This window comes from Camelus bactrianus, chromosome 16, assembly GCF_048773025.1.
Source record: "Camelus bactrianus isolate YW-2024 breed Bactrian camel chromosome 16, ASM4877302v1, whole genome shotgun sequence".
Taxonomy (NCBI): domain Eukaryota; kingdom Metazoa; phylum Chordata; class Mammalia; order Artiodactyla; family Camelidae; genus Camelus; species Camelus bactrianus.
The window spans coordinates 46,295,630-46,312,240 of NC_133554.1; the positions used below are offsets into that span (position 1 = coordinate 46,295,630).

Sequence of the window (16,611 nt, forward strand, 5' to 3'; positions counted from 1 at the left end):
GTATGAGAGTTTCAGTTGTTTCACATCCTTGCTAGCACTCAATATTGTCTATTTTATATATATATATATATATACACACATATATATGTATATATATTTAATTTTAGTCGTTCTATTAAATGCATACTCTTGTCTCATTGTGATTTTTAATTTGCAGTTCTCTATGGTGAATGATGTTGAACATCTTTCATGTGCTTATTTTGCCTTTTATAAATCCTCTATGGTGAAGTATCTGTTCAGATCTTTTGCCCAATTTTTAATTAGGTTGTTTGTTGTCTTACTATTGAGTTTTGAGAGTTCATTGTATATGCTAGAAACAGGTCCTTTGTTGGATATGTGATTTGCTTGTTTTGTTTATTCTCATAACAGCGATTTTTGCAGAACAGAGTTTTAAATTTTGATGAAGTTCAGTTAATCTTTTTTAAAAAATGGGTCATGGTTTTTGTATCATAATTAAAAACTGTCTAACCCAGGTCATAAAGATTTCTCCTATTTTATAGTTTTATATTTAGATACATGATCCATTTTGAATTATTTTTATATCTGAGGTTAAAGTATGTTTGTTTTTTGCATCTGGATATGCAACTGTTTCAACTCCATTGTTGATAAGATTATCATTTCCCCTTTGAATTGCTTTTGCACCATTGTCACAAATCAATTGACTATATTTGTTGGGGAGATTTCTGCACTGTCTGTCCTGTCCTACTGATCTGTTTCTATTTGCCAGATATCACAGTGTCTTGATTATCGTAACTTAATAGTAAGTCTAAAAACAGGGTAGTGTAATTCCTGCAACTTTGTTCTCTTTCAAACTTGTTTTAGATATTTTAGATCCCTTTACTTTTCTGTATACATTTTAGAATCTATAGCTATGAAAATATCTTCTGGGATATTGGTTAGAATTGCATTGTCTATGGATCAGTTGGAGTAGAATGGGAATATTTCCATATCAGGTCTTCCAGTCCATGAACAAATGTTTATTGATGTCTTACTTGATGTCTTTCATCAACACTTTGCAGTTCGAGCATATAGATCCTGTATTTGTTTTGTTAGATTTATAGCAGTTTCTTTCCTTTTCTTCAAGCTATTATTAGTAGTATTGTGTTTAAAATTTTGGTTTCTAATTGTACATTGCTAAATATATAAAAGTATAAATAAATAAATAATTTTGAAACACGGTTTTTTGACTTTGTGCTGTGACCTTTCCTAAACTTAATTCTTAGTTTTAAGAGGTGTTTTTGGGGTGGGGGGAGTTGGTTTGTTTTTGGTAAATTTGTTTGAATTTTTTATGTGGAAAATAATGTCTTCTAAGAATAGGAACAGTTTTTTCTTCCTTTCCAGTCTGTATGCATTGATGAGTATTTCTGGTATGCTGGTGGGTGAGAGTGGGTGTTCTTGCCTTGTTCCTGATCTTAGGGGGTAAGCATTTAGTCTTTGACCACGAATTATGATATTAGCTATAGGTTTCTTGTAGCTGTTCTTTATCAAGTTGAGGAAATTCTCTTCTATTCCTAGTTTTCTAGTTTTTGTCATAAATAGATATTGCATTTTGTTAAATGCTTTTTCCTTATCAAATGATATGATCATGTGATTTTTCTTCTTTGAATCATTAATATGATGGATTACGTTGGGTGATTTAAAAATATTAACTAGCTTATTAGCAGTCCCAGGATAAACCCCTCTTGATCATAGTGTGTGTGGGTTTTTAAAAAATACGTTACTGGATTTGATTTGCTAATATTTTGTTGAGGATTTCTGTGTTCATGAGGGATGTCGGTGTATTTTTTCTTTTTTGTAATGCTTTAGTCTGCTTTGATATCAAAATAATTTTGTCCTCATAAAATAAGTTGGGAGTATTTCCTTCTTCTTTCTGAATGAGATTGTTTGTAATTGTTGTTTCTTTAAATGTTTGGTAGAAACCTGTGAAACCATCTGGGTCTGGAGATTTCCTGTTGTAAAAGTTTTTTAACCACAAACTTTAATTAATAGTTATAGGAATATTTGGGTTACTGTTTAATCTTAGGTGAGTTTCAGTACTGCTTTTTATTAAAAGATGTGTTTAGAAATCCAAGTTTTACTAGTGACTGGCTATGTGACCTTGGAAAAGATACTTTAGGGTTAACCTCTCTGGTTCTTAATTTGTTGATCTGAAAAATTAAAGAGTTAGATTTATTTGTCATCTTTAAGGTTTCTCTCAGTTTTTAAATTCTGTTATTCTAGTAGAGTAAGAGTATATACATTTGGAGTTTATGTGAAAGGATTGTGGGTCTCTTGTTTTTTGTTTCATCTGTCAGTGTTTGGATAATGGTTTACTTAGGTTCAGTTTTCCTTTTAAGTTCTGTATTCTTATCAGTGGATTATTTATGACAGAAAGATATGGTTAGAGGCAGGCCTCTTTATGCACTTACACATGATACACTTAAATGGCATGTGAAAAATTTTTTCTAAACTATTTAAGAAAATGTGTTACTTTTTGATATACTTTCTTGAAAAAGTTAAATGATCAATTTAGGATTTATAAAATGTTAGAAATTTTTTTTTTTTTTTGGTGGTTATCCTTCTGAATCTTCATGATTTGGTGGTTTTCCCTCTGATTTAAAAAGTCACTCATTTTTGGCTACTGAATAGAGATAATGTCTGTATAAGTATTTTGTGTAAAATTCATTTTTAAAAGATGCATATTGTTGTGTATCCTGATCATTTATTGGGTTAAAACAAAGTGAAAGTAGCATACAGATCTGCTGCTGAAGGAAACATTAAGTTGCAGGCTGCAGCTGGAGGATTTTACGTAGGCACCTGTGGGTTTGAGTGCGTTCAATATACAGACTGCAGTAGGAGGCTGGCACTGCCTCTGCTGACTCCAGTACACTCCTTCACTGCTGTTCTGCCGATTTCTCCACTGTCCAGAAGACAAACAAAATGGTGCAGCACGTAGAGGGCATGGGAAAAAAATAACCGTCAATATGATCCAAAGGTGGGTTTGCTATACTGAATAGCAGAGAAAATTGTTTAACAGGATTAAAAGCTTAGATATAGTTCAGTATGTCAGATATCCTGAGCTGTTTTAATATTTGATTATGGCCACTTAGGAATGAAAACGTATAGTTCTGAAATCTGCATGCCCTCTCTGTATAGAGGTTTCAGGTATATTGTATGTGTAGCATTAATAAATGCATGCATGGTAGCTTATAAACAGATTTATATTTGTACTAAATATGTGTAATGTGTGTGTGTATATACATATAAATATATACATATACATGAAGGGTTTTTTCTTATTAATACCAGATTTTTTAAAAAGTAAATACTTAGAGGTTTTTATATTTTCTGTTGCACATTTGTCGCAGCTCCTAGCAATGTCTCTTTCCTTATATTGTTCATTTTGTAAGAGTAGAGAGCATTAGTAGAGCATTCTCTGGTGAGATGGAAAATAAGTAGAATGAATACTGGAGTTGGCACTTCATATTTTATTGATGACTGTAATGCAGTGTGAGTTCGCATTGCATATAGTCATGATTTAAATGATTACCTCTTTTATGAAAGAAAGCAAAATGTTAGTAAGAACGGCCATGTTGTAGACAGTATAAAATAAGGAGAGGAAGTAGGACAAGTAAAATTTCTGTCCTTGGTTTCTTGAGCAACACTCAGCATTGACTGAAGGCACTGTCATTTTAGAAGTACAGTATAGAAACAACTGAACATCAAGCATAGAAAAAAACATAGAGGTTTAGTTTCCCACCCACTCCCGGAAGCACTTTACTTATGTACTCATAGGTTTTGGGTCTCGGTGGCTGCATGTTTCTGAGAAGCTGTCCAGTTGAGACAAGATATATTTACTTAAGCCACACCCAACAGAGTCAGCTTTTTTATGCATTCGGGCACTATTTTAATCCTGTGCTGATTTGTAACCATCATATGTGGGATGCCTTTGAGTTGTAAAAAGAAAGAAAAGACTAGATTCACACGTTCCAGCTGAATTTGTTCTTGAATATCTGAGTTGTTATATTAATAGCACAGAAGAGCAGCATTTAAGTTATGCAGCATTATCTCTAGCAGAGAGAGAAGAGAGAGAATGAATATTTGTGTAGTTCTAGTACAAGTGTACTGCAAGTATTCTGATACTGTAGGTAACCGTGCTGCTGGTATACTATTTTTTGACTGGTATTGTGGATTTTAAATTGGGCTATGACATTTAGAGTTCAGATTTTCTTGTTTGAGAAAATATTTGTTAAAGCATTTTAAAAACCTAATTTTTCTGTGCTTTAAAAAATTTGCAAATGATTAAGCCTGAGTTTAAAATCTGTAATGTTTTATTCTCTATGAATGACATGTTGTTTGTGATAAGAATTACCAACTGTATGACTGTTTGCTACTGTGTTGAATTACCTCATCCACTTTACTGTAGACAGAAATAAGAAGAATCAGCATTAACCTTACTAGTCTGCGGAGTGCTCATATTTTTATATTTTCTAAAACTCTTTCTTTTAGACAAAGCTAATTCACTCTATCTTCTCTCCTAAAAGAAAAAAATAACGCTTTCATCTGTACTATATTCCTTTGGTATTATTGAATAACACAGAGGAATAATATGGGATTTTTATGTGCTGAATTTAGTGACAATAGAAAGCTAACTATAAATTAAAATATACTAAATTATTAGAATGTCTCATGTATCTAAAATGTTATATAACCCTGATGGAATGTTGCAGATGAAACAAAGAAATCTGATTGGTTCCTCACAAGACACAGCAGTCTTGAAATCCATTCTAACGAGAGGCTTCTACAGCAGCCTGGATGGTTAGTTAGGAGCACAGTAAAAACATAAAAATGCCTTGGAGACAGGGAGGAGTTTGGAAGAGAAAATGAAGTAGTTATAACACTTTGGTAATCCTTATCCTTGAGCATTTTATTTCCTTGAAGGTTTTCTTCCCCCTTCAGCCTCTCTCTCTCTCTCTCTTTTTTTTTGCTGTGCTTATTGGTACTTCAAGGGAGTATTATATTCTATTAAGTTAACAAACTTTCTCAATACTATTATTTAATAAGCTAGAAGGGTCTCTTTCTAAAAGGAGTTTTATGTTAAGTGATAGAATGGGTTAATGAATAATATAATTTCAGAACATTTATTAAATATGGATGAGTGGGACTTACTGGGGGAGGGGGAAGGATGTGATGGAAAAGAGTTCTAAAGAACAACAGGACACTAATAGAAACTCTTTGGCCCTACCCTTTCCCATCATATTAAAATTGCATTAGATAATTTGTCGTCTAAGACTTTAGTGATGCTTGGTGAGGGCACATTGTTATTGACATTCAAACAGCAGGCTATTGCAAGTCAAAACAGGTGAAGAATTGTTTGCTGTCTGTTGGCTCTTAGAAACACCCTTGAGATGTGAGAGCAATATATGTTAGCTTTTAAGTATTTGTTATTCTTGACTAGGTGGCTTGCTGGAGTATAGTTGTAAATTACAGTACCAAATATTCAACCCCTTTGTCGTTTTACAAAAAATATTTAAAATACACTTGTAGTTTATTCTGTTAAAATTTGAAAAGTCTTGTATTTAAACAGTAATACGTCAACCTCATTTATAGGATCTAGGGGAAGGAAACATTACTGTGAGCAGGAAAGTACATATAAATTAAGAAAATAATTATTAATTTCAATTATTATATTGAAAAGAAGTGGAGAGGCATTGTAGAAAAGCCTATTTAAAGAGTATTTCTAATGTATTATATTTTGATACAGGCCAGCTATATCTTTTAGTTCCATTTCTGTGCTTGTTTTGTAAATTATCCGATATGCTAATAGAGTCAGGCTGAAGCTAGCTGGCTGCTAGTGTTACAAGCTGAAAACAAAATGGCTGGCAAGGATTAGTACTGTAAATTTGCGATAGAGAGCCGGATGCAATTAAGATATCTTTTGTGGAAGGAGCACGTTGCAGAGTAAGTTGATGAGGGAATGACTATTGTACTAGATGCTTTTGACGATAAAGAAACATCATTTTATTAAAGAAATGTACAAATGTTCTATGATAGCATAAAAGGAAAAGATTTTACGCTATAAATAGGGAATAATTCGTTTTCAGCTAAGCAATAAAAAATTCTTGTTAATATTCATTTAACCATCATTGTCTTTATAATTCTAAGATCCAGGTAGTTTCTGAGGGTATTATTTATGATTTTACAGAATAAACGAAATAGAAAATGAATACATTCATAGAATGGGGGGAAATTTAGAGATAAGTTTCTAGGAACTTTATTAATCTTTTAGATTAACATTAGATTTATTTATTTAGAAATCTTTTAGATTAGAATCTTTTAGAAGGCTAGAAGAAATGGAATAATGTAAAAATTTTGAGATAAGAATGAAAATATAGTTTAGAAAATGGCAACGTCCATAGATTTGGATATTAGTAAAGATTTTTCTCTGTGTAACCATAAGCCGTTTCCATTGATTTTTAGCAATTGTCAAAAGATTAAATGACATTAAAATTATTGATAGTCTTGGATAGATTGAGAATTAGCTTCAGGAATTGTTAATTACTTAGGGTGAAGACAGCACATTAGCTCATGTGTCTGTCTCACAGTGTAATGGCTGTGTACTGTAAGAGGGCAAACAGTGTAAATTTGTCATCCCCACTTCTCCAACACACAGTACAGTGCCCCAGCACTTAGTGGGTGCCTAGTAACTGATGAATGAAAAATAACAGCAAACACTTTGTGTGTGTGTACAAAGATATACATACATACATAAATACACACATAATTAGATTCATTTAATTTTCACAACCTATGGGATACATTCTGTTATTTTATTTTACTCATTTAGCAGAAAGATGAAGAAACAGAGGCAGAGAAAAAGAAGTTAAAGGACTTGACCAAAGTCCTACAGTAAATGTTGGAACCAGCATGTGTGCTTATGTGATCTCAAACTCTTTCATCATCTCTTCCTTCAGTAACTGAAGATTAAGATATGTTAGTATTCAACAGTATCCTTAGCCGGCAGGAGCACACATTGTATTTATATGCTCTGGCAGAAACTGCAGAGCAGAGAAAAAAGCCTTTCCGCAACATCTCTTTCAAAATTGCTCTAACTGATATTTTGTTTTCTCAAATGTTTTTTCTATCACTTAGCTATAGCTGATGGCCCATTATCGTCATCAGCTAATGTAGATGTCAGTTCTAAAAGCTATTTAAAAGCCAGAGCAAGTATATTCAGGAAGCAGTTGGAAAATACTTGAAGCTTTCTGCACTCCCCAAAATGACTGCCAACAGCTAATCAGTCATCAAGCCCAGTTGATTAAAACTTTGAATATTTCTCAATTTTGTCTTCTCCTTTCCTTTTTCATTCTCACTTCTTTATTTTAGGATTTCCTCTTTTCTCACTTAAATTACTGTGTCTTCAGTCTTAGTACCCTTTGGACCATTCTCTGTTTTGCTGTAAGAATAAATTTTCATAAATGTAAATTCCTGTAACTTTCAAAATAAAGTGTAGCATGGCTTTTCACTAGTTCTCATTGCTGTTACAACATATAGGTAGATTATATACAGACTCATACAGACAGATTAGAATTTGGTAAAAGAAAAATAAATTGATGTCTGAATCTCCTTTATGGGAGATGAAAAATTGCAATGTAATTGTATCTGTGAACAGTTTTTAGTTTAGTATAGTGTGTGTGTTTTAAAATTTACTAAGTGATGGTATTCTCTCTGCGTAATTCTGCATCTTGCTTACTTTGCTCTTGTTGGTGTATATGGACTTGGTTTATTTCTTTCATGTGTAGTATTCAGTTTTATGAGCATATTTCTTTCATCCATTTCTCTCCTAATATAAATTTGAGTTTATTTTAGTGTGTGTTTGGTGTTATTGCAAATAATATTGCAGTGAATATCCTTACACACATACCCAGGGGCTATACCTAGAAGTGGATTTGCCAGAATGTAGGCATTTGCATTTTCACTTTTACTTGATAATTTCTCTCTCAAGTCACTGCACCAATTTATACTCTTCTCAGAAGTGTTTGAGAGTTCCTGTTTTGCCATATCCTTGCCAACATTCATATGGTCAGACTTCTTCATTTTCCCCATTCTGGTAGATGAAATGTAGTATCCTACTGACTTAATTTCTGTTTCCCTATTTTCCAGTGAGGCCAAATATCCTTTCACGGATTTATTGGTCTTTCAGATTTCTTCTTTTGTTAAAAGCCTCCTCATAGGCTTCATGCATTTTCTCTTGGATTATCTATCTTTTTCTTACTGATTTGTGAATATTCTTTATATATTCTTAACAGGGTTCAGCAAATAGTCCATGGGTCAGATCCAGCCCACCGTCTGTTTTTGTGTGGATAGTTTTTATTTTAAATGATTCAGGAAAAAAAAAAAAGAGGAATAAAATGTCACAAAATGTGAAAATTATATGAAATTCAAATTCAAGTGTCAGTAAATAAAGTTTTATTATGAACTACACTCACACCGTCAAGGCTGATTTTGTGCTACAGTGGCAGAGTTGAGTAGTTGCGACAGAGAACTTTTTTCTTTCTTTTTTTTTTAATTGAAATATAGTCTGTTTACAATGTTGTGTTAATTTCTGGTGTATAGCATAGTGATTCAATTATACATGTTCCTTTTCATATTCTTTTTCATTATAGGGTATTGCTAGGTGTTGAATATAGCTCCCTGTGCTATACAGTATGACCTTGCTGTTAATAAGTTTTATATGTGGTAGTTAGTATCTGCAAATCCCAAACTCCCAGTTTATCCCTCCACCCAGCCCCTTTCCCCTCTGGTAACCAGTTTTGTTTTCTGTATCTATGAGTCTGTTTCTGGAATAGAAAAAATATGGTCTGTAAAGCCTAAAATATTTATTCTTTTTGCAGAAGTTCATAGACCCTTAGGTTGATCTTTAGTCTGGGACATTCACTGCAAATATTTTCTCTCAGTCTTTATTCTGTCTTAAAACGTTGCTTTTGGTTATAAGATTAAAACTCTAGACTCCTATTGAATAGAAGTTTAAATTTTTAATTTATTCATATTTATCATTCTTTCCCTCCCCTACTTTGTTTCAGAAAAGTTTCCTTAGCGATTGCAAATATATTTTCCTAAAATGATTAAAGTTGTTTTTCCATCTCAGATTTCTAGTACATATTGATTTTTTTTTCCCATTAATTTTTGGTGATGGGATTATAGTATGAGAAAGGGATCTAATTATTTTTTTATCAGATGGAGAAAGGCAGTTTTCCCATCTTGTTGTTGAGTAGCCTTTCCTTTCTTGTATTTTACAGTGCTGTTTTCTCATATCTGGAGTTTCCTTATTTACATATGAGTCTGTTTTCTGGTTCTTTTTTCGGTTCTTTCCTTATTCTTTAATTACATATTTCTATATTTTACTTGATCCTAATGATTTCTGTTATTCAGTTGCTTCATCATTGTATTCATGTTTCCTAGTCTCTTGGAGAACAAATACAAAATGGTAATACTGTAGTAAGAACCTTATTGACAAGTTTAGGGAAAGAAATATGTTTCTGCGTTTTGTATATTTTGTATATCAAGGTCATGTTGTTAGCTTTAATAGCATTTTTTCCTTAAAGCATTTTGATCTTGAATCTTAATTTTCATTGCCATCATTATTACAGTCAAATAATACAGTAAAAATTAGGTGCTCACAAGTGCATGGTATTATGTTAAGTACTTAGAAAAACATATTTACATATAAATATAAAGCAGTAACAACAAAGTTCTGTTTAGGCACATAAGATAAAGAATAATTTATTTGAAAAAAATTGAAGCATATTTAGATAATATATGATTTGGGGATTTTTTTTTACTTTGGTTTTTTGGTGAGTGTCAATACATTTAAACATACTTATGAGTCAAAACAAAAAGATGCTGTGCCTTGGGGATGAAGTGGGGAGGGGAGATTTGATTTTTTGTCTGTCAGTAGCTATCTTTTTAGGGAATAAGAAAAATATTTATAAGGGTTTATTTTATTGTGAACTATATGACATACAATAAAAATTCTGTTATTAGTGTATTTGAAACTTACTTATGTATGAAGTAAGTTTCATACCTTACCTCGTGTATGAAGGCAGGAATTTTGGGTGAAGACCATTTTATCCTGACTCCCCAAGTATATAGTAGTTATTTCTCAGGTTTCTGCTCTAGCCATCCTGAGAGTAGAGATCAGAAACTGAAAGAAAGTCAACATTAGGGAAACAAAGGGAGAACTAATTAGAAATGAAGCTGGGAAAGTAGAACTTTATAGATCATGTTAAGAATTTTAATCTCTTCTGATAGGAGATCATTTAAGCAGTTAAACATTAAATGGGATAACTATGAGATTTGCATTTCTAAATGATTACTTTGCTGCTTTGTGGCACGTTTAGAAGAAAATGTATACAGGAATGGGTGCAGGTTGGAGATGGAGACAGGAGGATGGATTCAAGAGACATTTAAGAAGGAAAATCAAGAATATTTGTGATGAATTTATTGAGATGAGGAGCCCTGTCTGATAGAATCAGGTTTGAAGGGGTGAGGGGAAGGTTAGATTTTCATGTTTGGATATTTTGAGTTTGAAGTATATTTGAGACATTGAAGTAGAGATTTCAAAAGACAGTTGTTATATAGATGGACCTTTCCAGTTTTCATACAAGTAGATGAATAAGGAGCTCCCTAGTAGAATAATGGATTTTAAAGTAAAACGTAAGTATTTGAGTTGAGAATTGAGAATCATTACAGAACTCTTGTTTGAGAATGACTTACTTGGTTTTCAAAAAAAAAAAAAAAAACCCCAAGGGGTTAAATAATTTCATTTCTGGGTGTTCGTGTTTCCCTCCATCTAGTTCTAGATCTAGAAATTGATGAGATGCTAAATAGAGGTTAAGATTAAATCAGATTTTAATTGACTCCTTAGAGTGGCTTATTATTTCTCCTTCCTAATCCCTGATTTTTTATTCTCTATCTTCGTTAATGATATTATACTCAATCCAAGGAAATTCCCAAATCACAAATTCTAAGGAATCCAGAAATTCATTCTTCTAGTCATTTCACTCTTGTAAATTAATTAATTGAGGAGCTATTTTTTTTGAGCACCTATAATGTATCAGGTACTGTTCTAGGCATAGGGGATGGAACAGTGAATACAAAATTATTTACACTCATGAAACTTACATTCTAGTGGAGAACATGACCAAGTAAAATGTAGACTATGCTAGCGTTAACTACTAAGGAGAAAAATGAAGCAGAGAAGAGAGAGAAAAAAGTATATCTATGTAAATACGTTGTGTGTGAGGGCCCAATTTTAGGTAGGGATGGTGAGGGAAGGAAGGCATCATTGAGGGGACATTTAGGTACCTACCTGAAGGAGGTGAAGAAACAAACCATAGTGATGTCTGAGAGAAAAGTATTCCAGGCAGGGGCCTTGATATGGGTACATTCTTGGAGTGTTTAAATCTTGGTGAGGGAAACCACCGTAGCAGCATGAGGTGAGTAGCAGAGGGTGAGAAATAGTTTTGATATGTTATGAATGTATGGCTGACAGGATTTATTGTTTGTGCAGTACGAGAGAAAAAGAGAGGTTAAGGATGACTCCCAAGGGTTTTGACTTGAGCAACTAAAAGAGAGGAGATCCTGTTTAGAGATGAGGAAGATTGTGAGAGGAACAGGTTTATGGAGGAACATTAAGACATGTTAAATCTTAAGATGTCTATTTGATATTCAAAGTAGGGTAGGAGTTAGTTCATGGATGAGGTCCAGATTAGAGAGGTAAATTTGGAAACAATCAGCATATAGATTCAACACAAAACCATAAATCTTTTTGAGATAACCAAGGGAATGTACACAGCATAGAGTACAGATTAGATAAGTGAGCCTTGGGGCAAGGCAGCATTTAGAGATGGGGAAGATGAGAAAGAACAAGGGAGGGAGACTGAGAAGAAGGCACTACAGAGGTAGAAAAGTGTGGTGTTTTAGAAGTTAAGTGAATAGAAAGCCTTAAGGGAAAGAGAATGATTAACTACATCAAATGTTGATAAGTCAAAAAAAAAAAAAAAAAAAGTGGGGGGGGGGGGAAGAAAAAAGAAAACCGAGAAATGATCATTGGATTTAGCAGTGGATTTTGTAGATTCGGGAATTGTGAATTTTTTTGATTGTTATGGGCAAATATCTGATGGAAGTGGATTCAAGGAAGAAAAGGGAGAGAAAATTGATGATAGTGGTTAGAAACAACACTTTCAAATGGATACGAAGTCTTTGCAGTTTTAAGTCCAAAATACTCCATGAACCTGTCTTTTCCTCTTTATTCTTAATGTTAGTACATTTACTCAGGCTTTCCATTCCTCTGGGCTTATTGCAACAATCTCTTTGCCTTTAGCCTATGACCCCATTGTGCCAACTTAGATACACATTCCAAACTTATCTTTTGAGAACACTAGTCAGATCATGCTCCTCCCCTGCTTAATGCCCTTCATTTTCTTTCCCACACTTATATGATAAAGGTCAAATTGATCATCATGAATAATGATTATGCTTTTTGTGATTTTTGCCTCTGCCAGCATTTCTACTTTTATATCCTGCCTCTTCCCTATACTTTCTGTGCTCTAGCCATACCAGACTCTTTGAATTTCCCTAAGTGCACTACATTCTTTTGTTCCTGTCTGTCTTTGCAAATAAAATCTGGTTCTGTTCCTGGACATCCTTTCTCATACTGTAGAAGCTGTGGCTTCCCTGGGACCCAGGTTAATGTGAAGAAGCAGAGACTATTCTAGTTTTTAGAATCAGGCAACTTTACATCTGGATGAAGTCATCATCTTGGTAGTGCAACTTCTCAAGACCAGCACAAAGGTATAAATTTAGACTAGTTAACTATAGGTAAAACCCTTCTCCACATTACACAATATTATCCTAATTTAGTCCACAACTCCCTCCCCCCCAAATCATAAAAATTCTGTAATAGAAGAAAAGAGATCAGAAATTGAACCTATGAATGTAGTCTTTGTCCTCAATTGAGAGATCATATCTTTCTGTGCAATAAGTATCTTTTACCTATAGTATCTGTCTTCTGCATTGGACAATTTCAGATGGATTCAGGTCATGACTATATCACAGCACCACTTAATCTCTACTAACATTTCCCACCTTTGGCTACAATTTGTAATCATCCAGGGAGTTTTAAAGAAATATTGATGCCTGGGTCTCAGTCTCGGTGATTCTTATTTAATTGAGCTGGGGGAGTAGCTTGAGCATAAGGATTTTTAAAAATCCCTGGATTCCTAGGTCAGTCTAATGCATAGCCAAGATTGAGACCCATATGTATCCTCCTCAGCATCCAATTTCAACAGATAAGAACACCAAACATAAAGCAAGTATGTGTGTGTACGTATATACTTAATTATTGACATTCAGTTATACTTTAGTTCACTTTGGAATTATTTCATCTTTTCTTCATCTCCTACAATGATACTGTTAGAGCTCTCTAACATGACATGGTATGTTTGTATATAGATGTGAAAATAAACTATTCCCTTTTGCAAGGAGGTGACCTAGAATGGTGGAGAAGAGAACAGGCCCTAGCATCAGGCCGTTTCAGGTCCTGGATCCTGCACTCACTAACTCTACAACTTGACCAGGTTTGCTTGAAGTCTCAATTCCTGTTTCCTGATCTAGTAAATAAGAAAACTTGTATTTATTTTATAAAGCCTCGTTGAGGATTGAATGACATAGATTTGTAAAAAAGTTTAGCATAGTCCCTACACATAGTAAAGACCAAATAAGTAATGATTATTTTCATTAATGTTGCCACAGTCTAAGAAGCTCAACCTTCTCTTTTCCTTTTCAGTTACGTAAGATATATATACATATATATGCACACATTTATTTAATTAGTTTAGTTAGTTTCATACTATTAATAGTTTGTACTCTTGAAATGATATGGTAAAGGTGGCCATTTGCTTCTGTATCTTCCTCCCCAAAACCTATAATCTCAGTCTAACTCCAATCTAATCTTGAGAAAAACAGACAAACCAAATTGAGGGACAGTCTACAAAGTTCCTGGCCAATACTCCTCAAAACTGTCAAGGTCACCAAAAATGAGGAAAGTATGAGAAACTGTTAGAATCTGAAGAGACTAAGGAGAGATGATGATATGGTATCATGGAATGGAAAAAAAGCATTACATAAAAACTAAGGAAATTAAATAAGTGTGGACTTTAGTTAATAATAATGTGTCAATATTGATTCATTAGTTTTGACAAATGACTAGACTAAGAGGGAAACCAGGTTTAGGGTTTAAAGGATGTCCCTATGAGATTTTGTTTATTTATTATGCCCCTTGAAAGCACAGTCATCAACTTCTAAAATACTGACATTATTACTGGTGATTGCTCCATTTACAATTAACAAGTCTACTTTGTTTTCTTGTTATTAGTCATCATCACTGATGAATAGCTGCATCATGAGAATCAAAACATTTGGTGTTTAGCAGAACTTTTCTTGAACTACAGATCATACTCTCTAGGACATTTTGGATGCCTTAGGCAAATACAAATTAATAACTCATCATAGGGAAGTTCTTTTTCTTTTTTAGATTTAGAGTGTACAACCTAGGTCCATGAAAACCTGTGAACTTGTCGCTTTTGTATTCTGGCAAGCTTTGAAAGTATTTTATAGTATACTTTTGAATAGTGTTAGCTGTGGTATTGATTGCATGTTGATCAGTATATTTTATTTGGTGTAGAATGCTTCCTTTTCTTTTCAGAGGAAGAACACTCAGATGTTTTCTTAAGAACTAAATAACTTTTAAGTGGATCTGGGCTTATCTATGAAAATTTTTATTGATAAGTAAAGATTATGGAGATTAATGTGGAGGATAAAGTCGTGCTTTGGTATAATGCCACTCATCTTTCCTTTTTATAGCAGTAGTTTGTATAAGAAAAGGAAAACACAACTCCTAAAAATGTGTCTTAAACTACATCAATACCACTTTTTGTTTTTTACTTGAACTTGATTTGATGAATACATTAATTTTAGAGCAGCCACTTGACAAAAGGGTAATTAAACTTTTTTTTTGAATACCTGTAGACTCCCAAATTGTAACTGAAAATAACAAGAAAAAAAGACTTTTAAAGGCACAGTTTGAACATTTTTATAGTCGAAAGATAATCATGTAAATAATTAACTATTATACGGTGTGGCAGTGCTATAAAACAGATATGTATCATGCCTTCTGGAAGCACAGAAGAGGGAACAATTAATTCTTTCTGGTAGACATCCAGAACGTCTTTGCAGAAAAGATAAGAAATGACGTTTTAGCCATCTTTTGGTGAAGGGATATTGCTGCTGATGATAGTGACAGATTAAAAGTACAGTTAGCATTAAATAAGTGTTTATTTAGTGCCAGATGGAATGCTGTGTTTTATGTACATTACTACATTTGTTTCTCCCCACAACTTAATAGGGTATTACCATATCAATTTCACAGATAAAGAAACTGAGGTTTAGAGAATTTAATTAATTTTCTTTTCCTAAGGGTATATAAATGATAATAGTTCAAAGATTGAGTCCAACTCAGCTCTGATAGACACTAAGCGCTATTAATACATGCTGAATACAGTTTCATTATACTGCCAAATAGAAGTAACTGCATTTTAGGTAGAAGAAACAGTATAAATAAACAAATTGATAGAGGTCTTATAATGCATTTCCTTTCTGAATATCATCAAGTACTCTGGTGCTGCCAGAGTATAGGGGAGTGTGTCATTTACAATTTTATGGTTGCAAGTAACAGAAAATTTGACTCAGAATTGCCTGTAACAGGAGTGAGCAAACTTTTTCTGCAAAGGGCCATATAGCAAATATTTTAGTCTTTGGAGATCATATAGTTGCAACTACTGGATTCTGTCATTATAGTGCAAAAGTAGCCATAGACTGTATATGAGTGATCATGACTGTGTTCTAATGAAACTTTATGGACACTGAAATTTCAATATTATGTAATTTTTATTGGCCCAAAATATTATCCTTTTAACTTTTTTTCAGTCATCTAAAAATGTAAAAACTGTTCTTAGTTTACTGGCTGTCTGAAATTAGGTGACAGGCTAGGTTTGGCTTGTGGGCTAGTTTCTGATCTCTGGTCTATATGATGAAGGGGATTTATTGGATTATGTAACTATAGTCCAGAGATGGGGTAGTTCAGTAATTAGTTGTCAACAAGGGTCTTAGTGTCTTCTATCTTTACCTAATTTTCTTTTTTCATTTTTAAATTTTTTATTGAAGTGTAGTTGATTTACAGTGTTAGTTTTAGGTGTACAGCAAAGTGATTCAGTTATACATATACATACATTTTTTTTTCCTTTTCAGATTATTTCCCATATATGTTACTACAAGAAATTGAATATAATTCCCTGTGCTGTACAATAGGTTCTTGTTGTTTATCTATTTTATATAAAGTAATGTGTATCTGTTAATCCCCAACTCCTAATGTATCCCTCCCCACCCTTTCCCCTTTGGTAACCATCAATTGTTTTCTATGTCTCTATCCTGATTTTCATAGTGTTAATTTTATCCTATAGTTATTCCCCTTGTGTTTCCAAGATGGTAGCCAGAATATCCAGGGTCTCCATA

The 16,611-nt window shown here is 33.3% G+C and overlaps 1 protein-coding gene across 7 annotated transcripts in view; it reads left to right on the plus strand.

Moving 5' to 3' along the window:
• TANC2 (tetratricopeptide repeat, ankyrin repeat and coiled-coil containing 2) overlaps positions 1-16,611 on the plus strand; it is a 304,614-nt gene that overhangs the window by 60,531 nt on the left and 227,472 nt on the right. The window contains exon 1 of one of the 7 annotated variants that reach the window (XM_074343437.1): positions 2,843-2,974. The exons of the other annotated variants lie outside the window; for them this stretch is intronic. The gene's annotated coding sequence lies outside the window, so the exon portion shown is untranslated. Of the gene's footprint in view, positions 1-2,842; positions 2,975-16,611 lie in introns of those variants that run through there. 7 annotated transcript variants of the gene reach the window in all.